This window comes from Medicago truncatula, chromosome 3 (genome assembly GCF_003473485.1).
Source record: "Medicago truncatula cultivar Jemalong A17 chromosome 3, MtrunA17r5.0-ANR, whole genome shotgun sequence".
Classification (NCBI taxonomy): Eukaryota; Viridiplantae; Streptophyta; class Magnoliopsida; order Fabales; family Fabaceae; genus Medicago; species Medicago truncatula.
In genome coordinates this window covers 17,314,792-17,332,656 of record NC_053044.1, presented here as the reverse complement: position 1 = coordinate 17,332,656, position 17,865 = coordinate 17,314,792, and positions in this window count along the sequence as shown.

Genomic DNA, 17,865 nt, shown 5'->3' with positions numbered 1-17,865 from the left:
ATATGATTAGATCCCCCCCCCCCCCCCCCCTCAAATCAATCATGGTAACTGCATAATTAGTATAAAGAAGGTGGAAAAGTATGAATTAAAATTAGATTTCATTGGAACAAAAGTTAGACTATTGATTTTTGGCGAGGAATAGGTAGAGAGAGAGAATTCACAGCAGCAGTTGAAAAGCAAAACCTAGAAAGTGAGTGTGATTGTGTGAAGAGAGTCCATGTAGGAGTTATTATGTCATTAATTGTTAGCCGCAATATTAAAATAAATGACAGCTATGATTTGGTGTCAACGGATCCATTGACACCTGCTGTCAATGGATCCTAACTCTATTTTTACGGCCCAATCGATTGATAGGAAAATTGCATGTTATATAATAGGGATCGGAGTTCCAACCGGACACTTCACTTTTCCACATTAAAATGTGTGAGTTGTGGTCATTGACAAAAAAAATATTATTATTTAGGAAGGATTTTTTTTTTTTTAAAAGAAAATGGATGCATATAGTAAACTTGATCTGGATGTCCCCGTGTGTTTATCTCAGTTGATAAGAACAATGCATAATTTTTGCAAGGTCCGGGGTTCGACCCCACACACCACAAAAAAAAAAAAAAACTTGATTTGGAACATCTCCTGCTCTTCCCTTCATTTTTTGTCCTGCACTAATTGGAACCATCCATCTACCATACTGCGTTCGTTGACCACAAAAGGAGAATAAAATCAATGATTAAGATTGGACATGACCCTCTTGTGGAAGATGAGGATCCGTGTCAATAAAAAGGAACTCTCGAAAAATATAATAAAAAGGAAACACATGCAAAAGAAGAAGAGGGACATAAACCAAAATCTTTGCTAACGATAAAAGCAAAAAAATAAAAAAGGGAGGGCGGGGGGGAGCAAAAATATGGACTTAGCAAGATTGTTGTTTTCAAGATTAGAACTATTTTACTTCAATTGCAATTTATTATATTTCAGGAACGAATATTTGATAAATTGAGTCTTGAAGCAAAAGAAAGAGGATTAGGAGCTGATTCGGGATGCAAATACGAAGATTGAAGACAAAAATATGTTTTCCCCAAATCAGAAGCTTGGCACAGCCCATGCCACCAGCCACACGGTCGTGCCACCTTCCAGGACACTCTTTTGCTGCTTTTGCTTCAGAAACAAGCTACCTATTTTGACCTAAAAGCCTGTGGTTTCTTGTGGAACATTCTAGTGATGTATTGTTTAGGTTTTAAGTCGTCATAAGACTATAAATAGAGTAGCTAGCTATCATAACGAATGATCTTTTGTTCTTGGAATTCAATAGTGACACTTGTCTTTCTTAATAAAAGTTCTTCCTTTATTTTCTTGTTATTTTATTTATGTTCTTCTTCTTCTCTATGTCTACGATGAACATGAGCGAGTAGACTCTTCTTGTCTTGAGATTGTTGGATAAGTCTAATGACATAATCCTAATCAAACCAAGCTTTAAACCCTAATTTTATGTAACCCTAATTTCTAATCTATTTCACCGTTCTTATAATCAATAACAAATATTAATCGAAGGATCGAAAGATGAAGTTTAATAGTTGTTATTGATTCATCACAAATATTAAGCGAATGATCAAAACATGAAGTTTTAATATTGGAACAAGTGAATATAGACAAGGATTGCGAAACATGAAAAAAGTCTAGCAAGACAATAAAGTTTCGAGCTTCAAGGATTTCAATAGCAATCAACCATGAAAATAGGCGTGGTTGCTAGAGAAACACACTCACTGAGACCGAAAGGAGATGTGATAGGCTAAAGAGAAACATGTCTTTAGAAAGTAGGTTTAACATAAAGTTCTAGGTTTAAGGTTTTGGTTTGTGATGGGATTGTCATTATGATGAAGCAATAATCTCAAGGCTCTTTTTATTATTATATTTTCTTTCAACCGTTTGAAAACCCCAACTTTGCAACTTAAACCTCTTCTAATCATCAACTAAAGTTAATTGAATTGAACAACTCCCTGTTGGAACGATACTCATCTTTTTACTACTTCGGTAGAATCGTGCACTTGCGGTTTTATTCCATCAAGTTTTTGGCGCCACTGCTGGGGAGTTAACTAATTTGATTAACTTTTTCTTAATGATTAGAATTTTTCTTTTTCTTTTTCCTTTACTACTTCTTTCTTTCTTTTACCGTTAACTTCTTGGGTTCTCGATTTTTTATGGGAAGAACTAAAAGTCTTGGAGAATTCGTTCTCGAGATCGAAAGGTATTTGCATAAAAGAAAGAGAGAAGCACGAAATAATATCGCTATGGCTGAACGCACGCTCAAAGAGTATGCGACACCTTTTACGGAAGAGCCACAAGCTATTATTGTGTACCCAACAGTTGAGCGTAACAACTTTGAGATCAAGCCCGCACTACTTAACTTGGTGCAGCAAAATCAGTTTTCTGGATCGCCCGCTGAGGATCCAAATCTGCATATCTCAACTTTCTTAAGACTCTGCAGAACCTTGAAAGCGAATCAAGAAGTCGTAAGGCTGCACCTCTTTCCTTTCTCCTTAAGGGATAGATCTAGTTCTTGGTTCCATTCATTGGAAGTTGGTTCCATCAATTCATGGGATCAAATGAGGCAAGCATTCCTTGCCCGATTCTTTCCCCCCTTTAAAACTACTAAACTAAGAGACCAAATTACACCGTTCAATCAAAAAGATGGGGGGTCTCTTTATGATGCGTGGGAGCGTTTCAAGGAAATGCTTCACACTCTTAGATGACATCTCTCAAACTAAGCTCAAATCTCTAAACTGTTCCAACAATTCAAACTCTTTCACCATCATGGCCGACATATGCAATGTCTTCCTACTCAAAGCATCTGCTACAACATTAGCTTTACCTGGATGATAGCTCAACTCAAAATCATAGTCTTTCAACAATTCAAGCCACCTTCGCTGCCTCATATTCAATTCCTTCTAATCGAACAAATACTTCAAACTCCTGTGATCACTAAACACCTCAAATCTTGAACCATACAAGTAATTTACCTTTACAAGTCAACTGCGTTAACAGAAGTGCTAACTTGGAAAATCCTTCTATAAATCTTCTGTAATAACCAGCCAATCCCAAAAAGCTTCTAATCTCTGTAACCGACTTAGGAGTCTCCCATTGCGATACTGCATCAACTTTAGACGAATCTACTACAATACCATTACTAGAAATAACATGTCCAAGAAAGCTCACCTCTTTCAACCAGAATTCACACTTAGATAATTTAGCATAAAGTTTCTTCTCTTTCAACACTTGCAAAACCAGCTTCAAATGCTCAGCATGTTCTTCTTCAGACTTGGAGTAAATCAAAATATCATCAATAAAAACAACCACAAAACGATCCAAAAATGCATGAAAAATGCGATTCATGTACTCCATAAACACACCAGGTGCATTTGTAACACCGAAAGGCATAACTTTATACTCATAATGTCCATACCGCGTTCTAAAAGCTGTTTTCTGCATATCTTCATCTTTCACTTTAATCTGGTGATAACCCGATCTCAAATCTATCTTGCTGAAAACACGTGCACCCACTAACTGATCCATCAAGTCATCAATTCTCGGAAGTGGATACCTATTCTTTATTGTTACTTTGTTCAGTTGTTGATAATCAATACACAATCTCATACTACCATCTTTCATCTTTACTAACAAAACCTGCACTCCCCATGGTGAAACACTTGGTCTAACAAACTTTTTCTCAAGCAAATCTTCTAGTTGTTTCTTCAACTCGGCCAGCTCAGAAGCTGACATACGATAAGGTGTCATAGACACAGGCTTCGTTCCATGAACAAGATCAATAGAAAATTCAACTTCTCTCTCTGAAGGCACATCAGGAATTTCATCAGGAAAAACTTCTGGAAAATCGCATACCACTTGTAGTTTATCAATCACTACTAGATTCTCAATAGATAAGGAAGCCATCAAAGAAAACATCAAAATTCCACCACGTTCTAACTGCTTCAGCTGCTTAGCAGACAAAAACTCTGCGCCACTTTCCTCTTCAGCAGAAGAGAAATACACCGACTTACTAAAACAATTAATGTGAACATGGTTGTACTCTAACCAGTTCATACCAAGAATTACATCCATACTGCTCAAAGGTAAACAAACCAAGTCAATTTCAAAATCAGGATCAAACATAGACAAAGGACATCTTAAACACACAAGAGAAGTAGTCACCGAACCCTTAGTTGGAGTTTCGACAACCATCTCTCCATTCATATTAGACATAGCAAGACCCAACTTAGTAGCACAATCAATAGCAATAAAACAATGCGTAGCACCAGTATCAATAATAGCAACTAAAGGTGTACTATCAAAATACCAAGTACCTCTGATCAAGCGATCCTCGTTCTTTGTCTGAGTACCAGTCAATGCAAACACTCTACCAGTAGTCTGCGCCTTCTTAGGCTGCTTACACTGCGAACCAATGTGACCTTCCTCATTGCAATTAAAGCATACAATATCATCATGTTTGCACTCAGCTAGTGCATGACCCTTCTTACCACAACGAAAACACTTCTTCACATCCCTAGGACAAGCATTACTCTTGTGGCCTTTCTCACCACAAGTATAGTAGACAATCTCAACAGGAGCTTCTTTCTTTCTAGGGCGCCTATCATCTACCATTCTCTGTTTACCCTTATCAGCAGGAGCACTGTAACACCCCATTTCCCCAATATAAAAATTTCAAACATATAATCAGAGTAAACAACATTTAACAGGATATCACATTCTTACAATCTTCAAAACATAGATAAATAATAATTTATCCTTCATCAACCAAATAGCAGCGGAAATAAATTTTAATCATCATAAAGTCTTGGCATGCAGGCCTCATTAAAACATCTCATAATAATAATTCAGTCTAATATCATAAATGAACACGTAAAAGAATGAAGCATGCATATCATAACACCCCATCCCGTTACGTATCAGAGCGACCTAGACGACTCAGTGAGGCAAGGTCACTCACGACAGCAAACTGCACACTAAGCACGATCACCTGCAAGTTACTCATACGAAGAGCAACATTTTCAAGCAGAAGGGGTGAGATTTCATAACACAATAATATTAATCAATATAATTCGAAATCATAATTAACATCATAAACAGTCTTAATCGTCATTGCATCTTTGATAACAATTATCAAGTAATCACAGCATTCAATCATCATCAATAACATAACATCTTTAGACTCGACAAATGCGACAATGCAACTTAGACCTCTTATATGCATGTGGTACCAATCGTCATCATAGTATTAATATACTTTAAGCATCGTGGGGAGGACAAAGATCCAATCGTGGTGAGGACAAAGCTCAATTCGTGGTGAGGACAAAGCTCAATGTATGCTAATGCATGGACTCTATCAACAAAACATCTTAATCATCAAATCTCTTATACATCCAATAATTTGGAGTTCATCATCATTTTAATTATCTTATTCAGACTCATGCAACTTAGTTAATTAACAATAGCAGCATAATCAGATCACATCAACAGCTTAATATCAATTCATCTTCAACAACTTCTTGATCATTCAATAATAATTCAAGTAATGCAATAAATCAAGAAATCACATTATAATCACTTAGCATTTCATAATAGCTTCACAGTTCTCAGTTAATATCTTAAATAGGTCTCATTAGTACCTAAAGTTCCTTTCCTAATAAATCCAAGCAACTCAGGTCTCAAAATCCTCAAATGCACTCAGTTCTGGAAGTGCTCGCGAGGCGAGAGCATCTGCTCGCCATGGCGAGTACAAGCCAGATTCCCAACTAAGGTTGTTCCAGGTTCAATCTTGTTCTAAATCATCCTCTAATATTTAGTAGACACCTAAAGGTACTCAAAGGCATCTAAGGTTCAACTCAAAAGTCAAAAACTTAGAATTCGACATGCTCTCTGGTCATGCTCGCTATGGCGAGTAGGGTTGCTAGTTGTGGCAAGCTACGACATGTAACTCGCGAGGCGAGGGATTTTGGCTCGCGTGGCGAGCGATGAAATTCATCCCTCGCGAGGCGAGGATCATCGTTCCCTAGGGCGAGCGATGAATGTTGGCTCGGGCAGAAAGCAGTTTTCTTCAAAAATTCACCTAAACTCATGGTTTTAAGCCTAGTTTCGGTTCCAGAATTCATCCTAAACATATTCTAATGTCAAGGGACGGTTTCTACATCAATCTAACCAATTTTTACCGTTTGATCATCAATTTTAGGGATTTGACCTAATTTCAAAACTCTCTAATTCAATCCTAACTTTGTCAATTAATCATCAGAATCATAGAAATTAACATTACTGAATTATTAGTCTCACCCTTACCTTGTATGAAGAAATCGTAGCTCTCTATGGTGATTCTCCCTTCTCTTGGCTTTTTCTCCCTTTTCTCCAAAAACAGTCGTACGTACTAATTTTTTCTACAACCTAGGTCTTTCCTTTTTATATCTCCACCTAAAATCTTATCTTATCTCACTTTCTCCCCCAAAACTCTCTAAAATCTCAAAACAGCCCTCAACTAAATATTTTATTTTATTTTCAAATCTTATTTTATTTAACAATAAAATAAGTCTCATAATCTCATCAAATCATCAAAACACATCAAAATCATCCAAATCATCTAAATTGTCATAAATCAACAAAATTCACACATATATTATATAAATATAATATAATCGTCTAAACTCGATTAAATAGTTAATTAAACGAAAGTGGGCGTTACAACTCTCCCCAACTTAAAAGATTTTCGTCCTCGAAAATTTACCTCAAGCAAACAACTCTGGATAAGACTCCAGCATCTTACTCTCAAGCTCCAATGTCAAGCTTTCACCAGTCGCTCCAGCCCAAACGACTCTAACAAGGGGTATTTCCTTGCCTCTCAACGTCTTCACTTTCCGATCATCAATCCTCCCCGGTAAAGTCTCTACCGTAAGGTTGTCTCTAACTTGCATATCATCACTCTGGATCACATGAGATGGATCCGGAACATACTTCCGAAGTTGCGACACATGGAAAACATCATGCAAATTCGAAAGATGCGGTGGTAATCCAACTCGATACGCCACCGTTCCAACTCTTTCCGATATTTGATACGGACCAATAAATCTCGGAGTCAACTTCTTTGACTTTAAGGCACGTCCAACACCAGTCACAGGAGTTACTCTCAAAAACACGTGGTCTCCTTCTTGAAACTCAAGATCTTTTCTACGCTTATCATGATAACTCTTCTGTCGACTCTGCGAAGCTTTCATTTTTTCCTGAATCATCTTTACTTTCTCAGTAGTCTACTGAACAATCTCTGGTCCTAAGACCACTCTTTCACCTGACTCAAACCAACACAACGGAGTTCTGCATCTCCGACCATACAAAGCCTCGAAAGGTGGCATTCCAATACTAGAATGATAACTATTATTGTATGTGAACTCAATCAACGGAAGATGACTATCGCAAGTTCCTCCTTGCTCGAGAACACAAACTCTCAACAAATCCTCTAGCGACTGAATTGTCCTCTCCGACTGACCATCTGTCTACGAATGATACACCGAACTCAATCTCAACTTCGAACCCAAAGCCTCTTGCAAACTTTTCCAAAATCTAGAAGTAAATCTTGGATCTCTATCTGATACATTGCTCGAAGGAACGCCATGTAACTTCACAATCTCCTTGATATAAATCTCCGCCAACTGGGCAATAGGGAAACTAATATTAATCGGTAGAAAATGAGCCGACTTCGTCAATCTATCAACAATAACCAAATTGCGTCGTTCCCTCTAGGAGTATTTGGCAAACTCGTCAAAAAATCCATGGATATACTATCCCACTTCCATTCTGGCACATCTAAAGATACCATCATACCAGCAGGTTTCTGATGCTCAATCTTCGACTTCTAGCAAACTAAACAGGAATACACAAACTGTGCCACATCACGTTTCAATCCAGACCACCAGAAAATCTTCTTTAAATCGTAATACATCTTCGTAGCTCCCGGATGAATGCTCAAGCTACTTCTATGACTCTCTTCAAGAATCATTTTCCTCATCTCTGCATTGTCAAGAATGCAAATCCGACCTCGGAATCTCAACACACCATGGTCATTGACTTTAAAGTCACCATCTTCAGTCTGATTACTAGCAACCAACAAGTCTACAAACTTGACATCAGCTTTCTGTGCCTCTTTAATACTCTTCAGAAATTCGCTATCAATCTTCAGCATTCTCAGTTTCACACTCTTAGGTGACCATTCACAAACCAAACTCATATATCTAAACTATTCCAGTAATTCGAACTCTCTAATCATCATAGCAGACATATGCAATGTCTTCCTGCTCAAGGCATCTGCAACAACATTAGCTTTACCTGGATGATAATTCAAACCAAAGTCGTAATCCTTCAACAATTCTAGCCACCTTCGCTGCCTCATATTCAATTCTTTCTGATCTAGCAAATACTTTAAACTCTTGTGATCACTAAACACCTCAAACCTCGAACCATACAAGTAATGTCTCCATATCTTTAGTACAAAGACCACGGCCGCCAACTCTAAATCATGCGTCGGGTAATTCTTCTCATGAATTCTCAACTGTCTTGAAGCATAAGCTACCACTTTACCATCTTGCATAAGTACACCTCCTAAACCCAACTTGGACACATTACAATACACTACAAAAGGCTCATCGGACTTCGGCAAAATCAAAACCGGAGCTGTCGTCAAACGCTTCTTCAATTCACTAAAACTGTTCTCGCATTGAACATCCCACACAAAAGCTTTACCTTTACAAGTCAATTGCGTTAGCGGAAGTGCTAACTTGGAAAATCCTTCAATAAATCTTCGATAGTAACCTGCTAAACCCAAGAAACTTCTAATCTCTGTAACTGACTTAGGAGTCTCCCATTGCGATACCGCTTCAACTTTAGACGGATCTACTACAATACCATCACCAGAAATAACATGGCCGAGAAAACTTACTTCTTTCAACCAGAATTCACACTTAGATAATTTAGCATAAAGTTCCTTCTCTTTCAACACTTGCAAAACAATCTTCAGATGCTCAGCATGTTCTTCTTCAGTCTTGGAATAAATCAAAATGTCGTCAATAAACACAACTACGAACCGATCTAAAAATGCATGGAAGATGCGATTCATATACTCCATAAACACTCCAGGTGCATTGGTCACACCGAAAGGCATAACTTTATATTCATGTTAACCATACCGCGTTCTGAAAGCTGTCTTCTGCATATCTTCATCTTTTACTTTAATCTGGTGATAACCTGACCTCAAATCAATCTTGCTGAAAACACGTGCACCCACTAACTGATCCATCAAATCATCAATTCTCGGAAGTGGATACCTATTCTTAATAGTAACTTTGTTCAACTGACGGTAGTCAATACACAATCTCATGGTACCATCTTTCTTCTTCACTAGCAAAACTGGCGCTTCCCAAGGTGAAACACTTGGTCTAACAAATTTCTTCTTAAGCAAGTCTTCTAACTGTTTCTTCAACTCAGCTAACTCGGAAGCAGACATACGATAAGGTGCCATCGACACCGGCTTCGTTCCAGGACCAAGATCAATAGAAAACTCGACTTCCCTCTCTGGAGGCACATCAAAAATTTCATCTGGAAAAACTTCAGGAAAGTTGCATACCACTTGTAGCTTATCAATCACCGCTTGATTCTCAATAGATAAAGAAGCCATCAAAGAATACATCAAAATACCATCGCGCTCCAGTTGCTTCCGCTGCTTGGTAGATAAAAACTCTGCACCACTTTCCTCTTCGACGGAAGAGAAATACACCGACTTGCTAAAACAATTGATATGAACATGGTTGTACTCTAACCAATTCATACCCAAAATCACATCCATACCGCTCAAAGGTAAACAAACTAAATCCATTTCAAAATCACGACCAAACATAGACAAAGGACATCTCAATCATACGAGAGAAGTAGTCACCAAACCCTTAGCTGGAGTTTCGACAACCATCTCTCCATTCATATCAGTCAATTCAAGACCCAAAGTAGAAACACAATCGAAAGCAATAAAACAATGCGTAGCACCAGTATCAATAATAGCAACTAATGGAGTATTATTAATATAACAAGTACCTCTGATCAAACGATCCTCATTCTCTGTCTGAGTACCAGCCAGAGCAAAAACTCGACCGTAGTAGGCGTCCTCTTAGGCTGCTTGCATTGGGAACGAATATGACCCTCTTCATTGCAATTGAAGAACACAATATCATTACGCTTGCAATCAGCTACTATATGACCCTTTTTGCCACACCAGACACATTTCTTTATCTCTTCTGGACAAACATTGCTCTTGTGGCCTTTCTCACCACAATTAAAACAGACAATCTCCGCAGGAGTATCCTTCTTCTTAGGCCGCCTATCATCGACCATTCTCTATTTGCCCTTATCAGCAGGGGCACTATAGGGCTTAGGGCGACTCTGCTGGTCCTTGGTCTTCCGTTCATTCACAACCTTGTAATGAGCACTGGTGTCCTCCTCGTAGATTCTGCAGCTGTTCACCAAATCTGGAAAAACTCGGATCTGTTGGTATCCGATCGCCCTCTTCATGTCAGGCCTCAAACCATTCTCGAACTTGATGCATTTCGAGAACTCAGTAGTATAATGTGGATAGAACTTTGCCAACTCCACAAACTTGGTAGGATACTCGGTCACAGACATGTTTCCTTGCTTTAGCTCAAGGAACTCGATCTCTTTCTTCCCGCGAACATCTTCCGGAAAGTATCTTCTCAGGAACTCTCTCCTAAACACAGCCCAAGTCACAGCAGCTCCATCTTGCTCAAGGTTAGGTAGCAGGCTAACCCACCATTCATTAGCTTCCTCAGCTAGCTAATGAGTACCGAATCTCACCTTCTGGACCTCAGTGCACTGCATCACACGGAAAATCCTTTCAATCTCCTTAAGCCACGTCTGGGCTCCATCAAGGTCATATCTTCCTTTGAAGGTTGGAGGATGATTCCTCATGAATGTCTCCAACATCCTGGTCTCAACATTCACACCATCATTCGCGTTAGGTTGTTGTCCCACAGCTTGGGCAACAGCTTGTAGAGCAGCAGCTAACGCAGCATCGTTCCTTCCAGCTGATATTCTACAACAAGTAGCAACAACAACATAAGATAGTAATACAAATATTACTAAGACTCGATAAGACTCTTCTAACTGGCCGGACGGACCGACCTGCTCTGATACCAATTGTAACACCCCGTTTCCCCAATATAAAAATTTCAAACATATAATTAGAGTAAACAACATTTAACGGGATATCACATTCTTAAAATCTTCAAAACATAGATAAATAATAATTTATCCTTCATCAACCAAATAACAGCGGAAATAAATTCTAATCATCATAAAGTCTTGGCACGCAGGCCTCATTAAAACATCTCATAATAATAATTCAGTCTAATATCATAAATGAACACGTAAAAGAATGAAGCATGCATATCATAACACCCCATCCCGTTACGTATCAGAGCGACCTAGACGACTCAGTGAGGCAAGGCCACTCACGACAGCAAACTGCACACTAAGCACGATCACCTGCAAGTTACTCATACGATGAGCAACATTTTCAAGCAGAAGGGGTGAGATTTCATAACACAATAATATTAATCAATATAATTTGAAATCATAATTAACATCATAAACAGTCTTAATCGTCATTGCATCTTTGATAACAATTATCAAGTAATCACAGCATTCAATCATCATCAATAACATAACATCTTTAGACTCGACAAATGCGACAATGCAACTTAGACCTCTTATATGCATGTGGTACCAATCGTCATCATAGTATTAATATACTTTAAGCATCGTGGGGAGGACAAAGCTCTAATCGTGGTGAGGACAAAGCTCAATTCGTGGTGAGGACAAAGCTCAATGTATGCTAATGCATGGACTCTATCAACAAAACATCTTAATCATCAAATCTCTTATACATCCAATAATTTGGAGTTCATCATCATTTTAATTATCTTATTCAGACTCATGCAACTTAGTAATTAACAATAGTAGCATAATCAGATCACATCAACAGCTTAATATCAATTCATCTTGAACAACTTCTTGATCATTCAATAATAATTCAAGTAATGCAATCAATCAATAAATCACATTATAATCACTTAGCATTTCATAATAGCTTCACCGTTCTCAGTTAATATCTTAAATAGGTCTCATTAGTACCTAAAGTTCCTTTCCTAATCAATCCAAGCAACTCAGGTCTCAAAATCCTCAAATGCACTCAGTTCTGGAAGTGCTCGCGAGGCGAGAGCATCTGCTCGTCATGGCGAGTACAAGCCAGATTCCCAACTAAGGTTGTTCCAGGTTCAATCTTGTTCTAAATCATCCTCTAATCTTTAGTAGACACCTAAAGGTACTCAAAGGCATCTAAGGTTCAACTCAAAAGTCAAAAACTCAGAATTCGACATGCTCTATGGTCATGTACGCTATGGCGAGTAGGGTTGCTCGTTGTGGCAAGCTACGACATGTAACTCGCGAGGCGAGGGGTTTTGGCTCGCGTGGCAAGCGATGAACTTCATCACTCGCGAGGCGAGGATCATCGTTCGCCAGGGCGAGCGATGAATGTTGGCTCGGGCAGAAAGCAGTTTTCTTCAAAAATTCACCTAAACTCATGGTTTTAAGTCTAGTTTCGGTTCCAGAATTCATCCTAAACATATTCTAATGTCAAGGGACAGTTTCTACATCAATCTAATCAATTTTTACCGTTTGATCATCAATTTTAGGGATTTGACCTAATTTCAAAACTCTCTAATTCAATCCTAACTTTGTCAATTAATCATCAGAATCATAGAAATTAACATTACTGAATTATTAGTCTCACCCTTACCTTGTATGAAGAAATCGCAGCTCTCTATGGTGATTCTCCATTCTCTTGGCTTTTTCTCCCTTTTCTCCATAAACAGTTGTACATACTAATTTTTTCTACGACCTAGGTCTTTCCTTTTTATATCTCCACCTAAAATCTTATCTTATCTCACTTTCTCCCCCAAAACTCTCTAAAATCTCAAAACAGCCCTCAACTAAATATTTTATTTTATTTTCAAATCTTATTTTATTTAACAATAAAATAAGTCTCATAATCTCATCAAATCATCAAAACACATCAAAATCATCCAAATCATCTAAATCGTCATAAATCAACAAAATTCACACATATATTATATAAATATAATATAATCGTCAAAACTCGATTAAATAATTAATTAAACGAAAGTGGGTGTTACAAGCACTGTAAGGCTTAGGACGACTCTGCTGACCCTTAGCTTATCGCTCATTCACAATCTTGTAATGAGTCTTGGTATCCTCCTCATAAATCCTGCAACTGCTCACCAGCTCAAAAAAGACACGGATCTTCTGGTAACCAATTGCTCTCTTGATCTCAGCACGTAAACCGTTCTCGAATTTGATACACTTCGAAAACTCTGCAGTATAATGCGGATAAAACTTTGCCAACTCCACAAACTTGGCAGCATACTCAGTCACTGACATGTTTCCTTGCTTCAGCTCAAGGAACTCGATCTCTTTCTTCTCGCGAACATCTTCCGGAAAGTATCTGTTTAGGAACTCTCACCTAAACACAGCCCAAGTAACCACAACACCATCTTGCTCTAAGGTAGGTAGAAGGATAATCCACCAATCATCAGCTTCAACTGGTGTCATACCCCAACTTTTGACCTAAGGCCCCATTGACACATGTCACTTGACTCTGATCGATCTCTGATTTTTCAGTGAAAAAATTCGGCAGGGAGGTATTTTAGAATACCTCATTTTTGATTCCGAGTCGGACCCTCTTTTCTCTTTTTATTTTTTTTCCATCTTTTATTAATTTTAATTTTAAGATTAGTTACTTTTTTTTATATTTAATAATTTTTATTTTCCATCTTTTAATTTTATTTTTCTTTACATAATTTAGTTTAATTTGTTTTTATGTTATTTCGTATTAGATTTATTTTATTTTTATTTTATTTCTTTTTAATTAATTAGTGTCCAAAAAAAAACAAAGTGTCAATAGGTCCAAAATAAAATGTACAAGGTCTAAAAAAAATTCAAGTCAAGTGTTAACTTTAACATTCCTTTTTCAAAATTCACCATAATTGTCCATCATTTCCATTAAACCAATTTTCCATTTTTCATCAACCTCCTCACCTATAAATAGAGCCCTCATTCCACACAATTTCAAACACCAAAAGTTCTATTGAGTTGTCAAAGAACTTTTCTCTCTTCTCCCTCTTAGTTTGTGTTGACGAGCTATTCTTTTCTTCTCCCTCTTTTTTCTGTCCCTTCGGAATAAGTCCCTTCGGAATTTTGTCCCTCCGGTAATTTTTGTCCCTTCGGTTGTCCATTTCTTTTATTTTCTTGCATTTTATTTCTTTTTAGCATTTTAATTATTGTTATTTATTTTCCAGCAATTAGAATGTATTTAGGTCCAATGTAAATATAAATGAGAAAAGTGTGTGGGTGTGTGTGTCCTTTTATTTCTTTACCGCCTTATATATATCCAAAAATGCAAAAAAATTAGATTAGGGATTTTGTGGTGATCCAACGTCACTACAAAAATCCACGCGCTTTTATTTTTATTGCTCTGTTAATTTAATTTTTATTTAATATTCCAAAAAAGCAACAAAAAACATGCAAATAATCAAAATCAAAAAAATATTTTCATAATAAACCTTGATCCAAATCAAGTGACCGCATATTTATTTTATTTTCTTAATCAAACTTCAATCAATTTAACTTTACTTTAAGTCTCTTTTTTCAATATTAAAAAACACAAACAAATACTTATTTGCCACTTGGCTTTTCATTTTAAAACCTTTTTCAAAACTAATAAAAAACATAAAAACCAATCAAACGTCATTTTCTACCCCGAACTACGAGGTTTTGATCCCTCACGGGTACGTAGGCAGAGGACAATCATCCTTTCAAATCAATAAAAAATGTAGATAAATAGGTCTTTATTTTTATCATTTTCACTCTAATTTCTTTTTTAAGCAAGCAAGTTATAGCACATTAATTAAATAAAATCAAGAGGTTCTCGTAGAGTACTACGAATATTTAGGGTGCTAACACCTTCCCTAAATATAACCAACCCCCGAACCCTAAATCTTTTCAAATAGGGGTAGTTTGAACTTTTTTTCCCCTTTTCATAATAAAATTAAATGTTCAGTCGTGAAATAAATTAGTGAGTCAAAAGCTAATCAAATAGCCTTGATCTCCGAAAAATGACGCGACAACTGGCATATGCATTCCAAAACGCACCTTCTGACCCTCAGAACACTGCATCACACGGAACACTCTCTCAATCTCTTTGAGCCACGTCTGAGCTCCATCAGAGTCGTATCTTCCCTTGAAGATAGGAGGATGATTCCTCAAAAAAGTCTCTAGCATCCTCACTTCAGCATTATCACCAGCATTTGTAGCAGACTGATGTCCCACAGCTTGAGCTACAGCTTCTAGTGCAGCAGCAATCGCAGCATCGTTTCTTCCAGCCATTCTTAATCTCTACACAACAAACAACAACAACATAAGACAGTATTACAACTGTTACTAACTCAACACGACTCAACTACTTGGCCGGACGGACCGACCTGCTCTGATACCAATTGTAACACCCCGTTTTCCCAACATAAAAATTTCAAACATATATCAGAGTATTCCACACATAAACGAAATGCTACACTTCATAAAATCATAAATAAGATAATTAACTAATTATCCTTCAACATAAATTAATTCCAAAACATTGCAGCGGATTAAATTCATCAACATAAATAAGTCTTGGCACGCAGGCCTCATCAAAACATCTCATAACTGTTCAGTTAAACAACTTAATCATAAAATCATAATCAAATACGTAAAGGAATAGAAAATAGCCACAAAAGATCTCATCCCGTTACGTATCAGAGCACCTAAAAGACTCAATGAGGGATAACCACTCACGACAGCAAAGCAACAACAACTACTCTCGATCACCTGCAAGTTACTCATACGAAGAGCAACATTTCCAAGCAGAAGGGGTGATGTAACACTCCGTTTTCCCAATATAAAAATTTCTTAACAAATATCAGAGTAAATATCACAAACGGGATATCACATTTCACATAATCATAAATAGTTAAATAACAATTTAACTTTCAACAAAAATACTTCAATCTTCGCAGCGGAATTGGTTCATCAATCATAAATAAGTTGGGCACGCATGCCTCATCATAACATCTCAATAAATTCAGTTTAAACAACTTAAATCATAAATATCATAGTCAATACGTAAAGGAAATGAAGCATGCAATCATAAACCCCATCCCGTTACGTATTAGAGCAACCTAATCGACTCAGTGAGGAATAAGTCACTCACGACAGCAACACAACACTCTAAGCTCGATCACCTGCAAGTTACTCATACGAAGAGCAACATTTCCAAGCAGAAGGGGTGAGATTTCACAAAACAATAATATTAATCAATATAATTCAACAATCGTAATTAACAACATAAATCTTCAACATAAGCATCTTAAACATCATAGCATCATAGATAATAATATATCATGTAATCACTTCATTAAAGCATCATAAATCTCATAGCATCTTAACATCTTTCATCATTGACTTGACTATGCGACTATGCAACTTAGACCTCTTATATGCATGTGGTACCAATTTAGGGCATGAGCCCCCATCGTTATTTGAGTATTAATATACTTCCAGGGCATAAGCCCCCATCGCTAATTTGAGCTAAAGCTCCACCGTGTTGAGTACAAAGCTCCAGGGCATGAGCCCCCAACAAATGTATGCTAATGCATGGACTCGATCTCTTAAACATCATAATCATCATCTCTTATTTATCCAATAATTTGGAGGTTCAACATCATCTTGATCATCTTATACCGACTCATGCAACTTGGTTAAATAACAATAGCAGCATAGGCAGATTACAACAACAGCATGACATCACATAACAATATGAATAAAAACAGCAACATCTCAATCATTCATTCATAATTCAAGTAATGCAATTAATCATTATATCACATCATATTCAACACTAACATCTCATAACAGCTTCACAGATTGCAGTTAACTTCTTATATAGGTATCATTACTACCCAAGGGTCCATCTCTAATCAAATTATGCGACACAGATCGTAATATCCTCACTTGCACTCAGTTCTGGAAGTGCTCGCGAGGCGAGAGCATCTGCTCGCCATGGCGAGTACAAGCCAGATTCCCAACAAAGGTTGTTCTAGGTTAAACCCGATTCAATCTCATTCTAAGTTATCATTTAATCTTTAATAGGCATCTTCAGGCACTCAAAAACATCTAAGGTTCAACTCAAAATTCAAAACTACGAAATCTTGAATGCTCTCTAGTCATGCTCACTTGGCGAGTACAGTTGTTCGCTATGGCGAGCTGCGACGTGCAACTCGCGAGGCGAGGGAAATTGGCTCGCGTGGCGTGTAACAGCCCGATTTTTAGCTAGATTTATTTTAATTACTTTTATTATGTGTTTGTGTGTGATTATTTGTGCTTGTGTGTATTTAATTGTCATCGGGTGCATTTACGTGGATTACCGTATTAGAAGGGTATTTTAGTCATTTGGCGGGTAAGGGTAACATGGTAATTTTGGTGAGAATTATTTTAATAATTAGTGAGAACCCTTATTTTACTAAGTTACTAGTGTAGTGATTAGTTTTTACCGTTAGTGACCGTTGGTTACATTTTATCGTTATTAATTAAAATATCGTTTGGAGTGTAGTAATATTTTTGGTTTGAATAGAAATGGGTTAAGCCCAC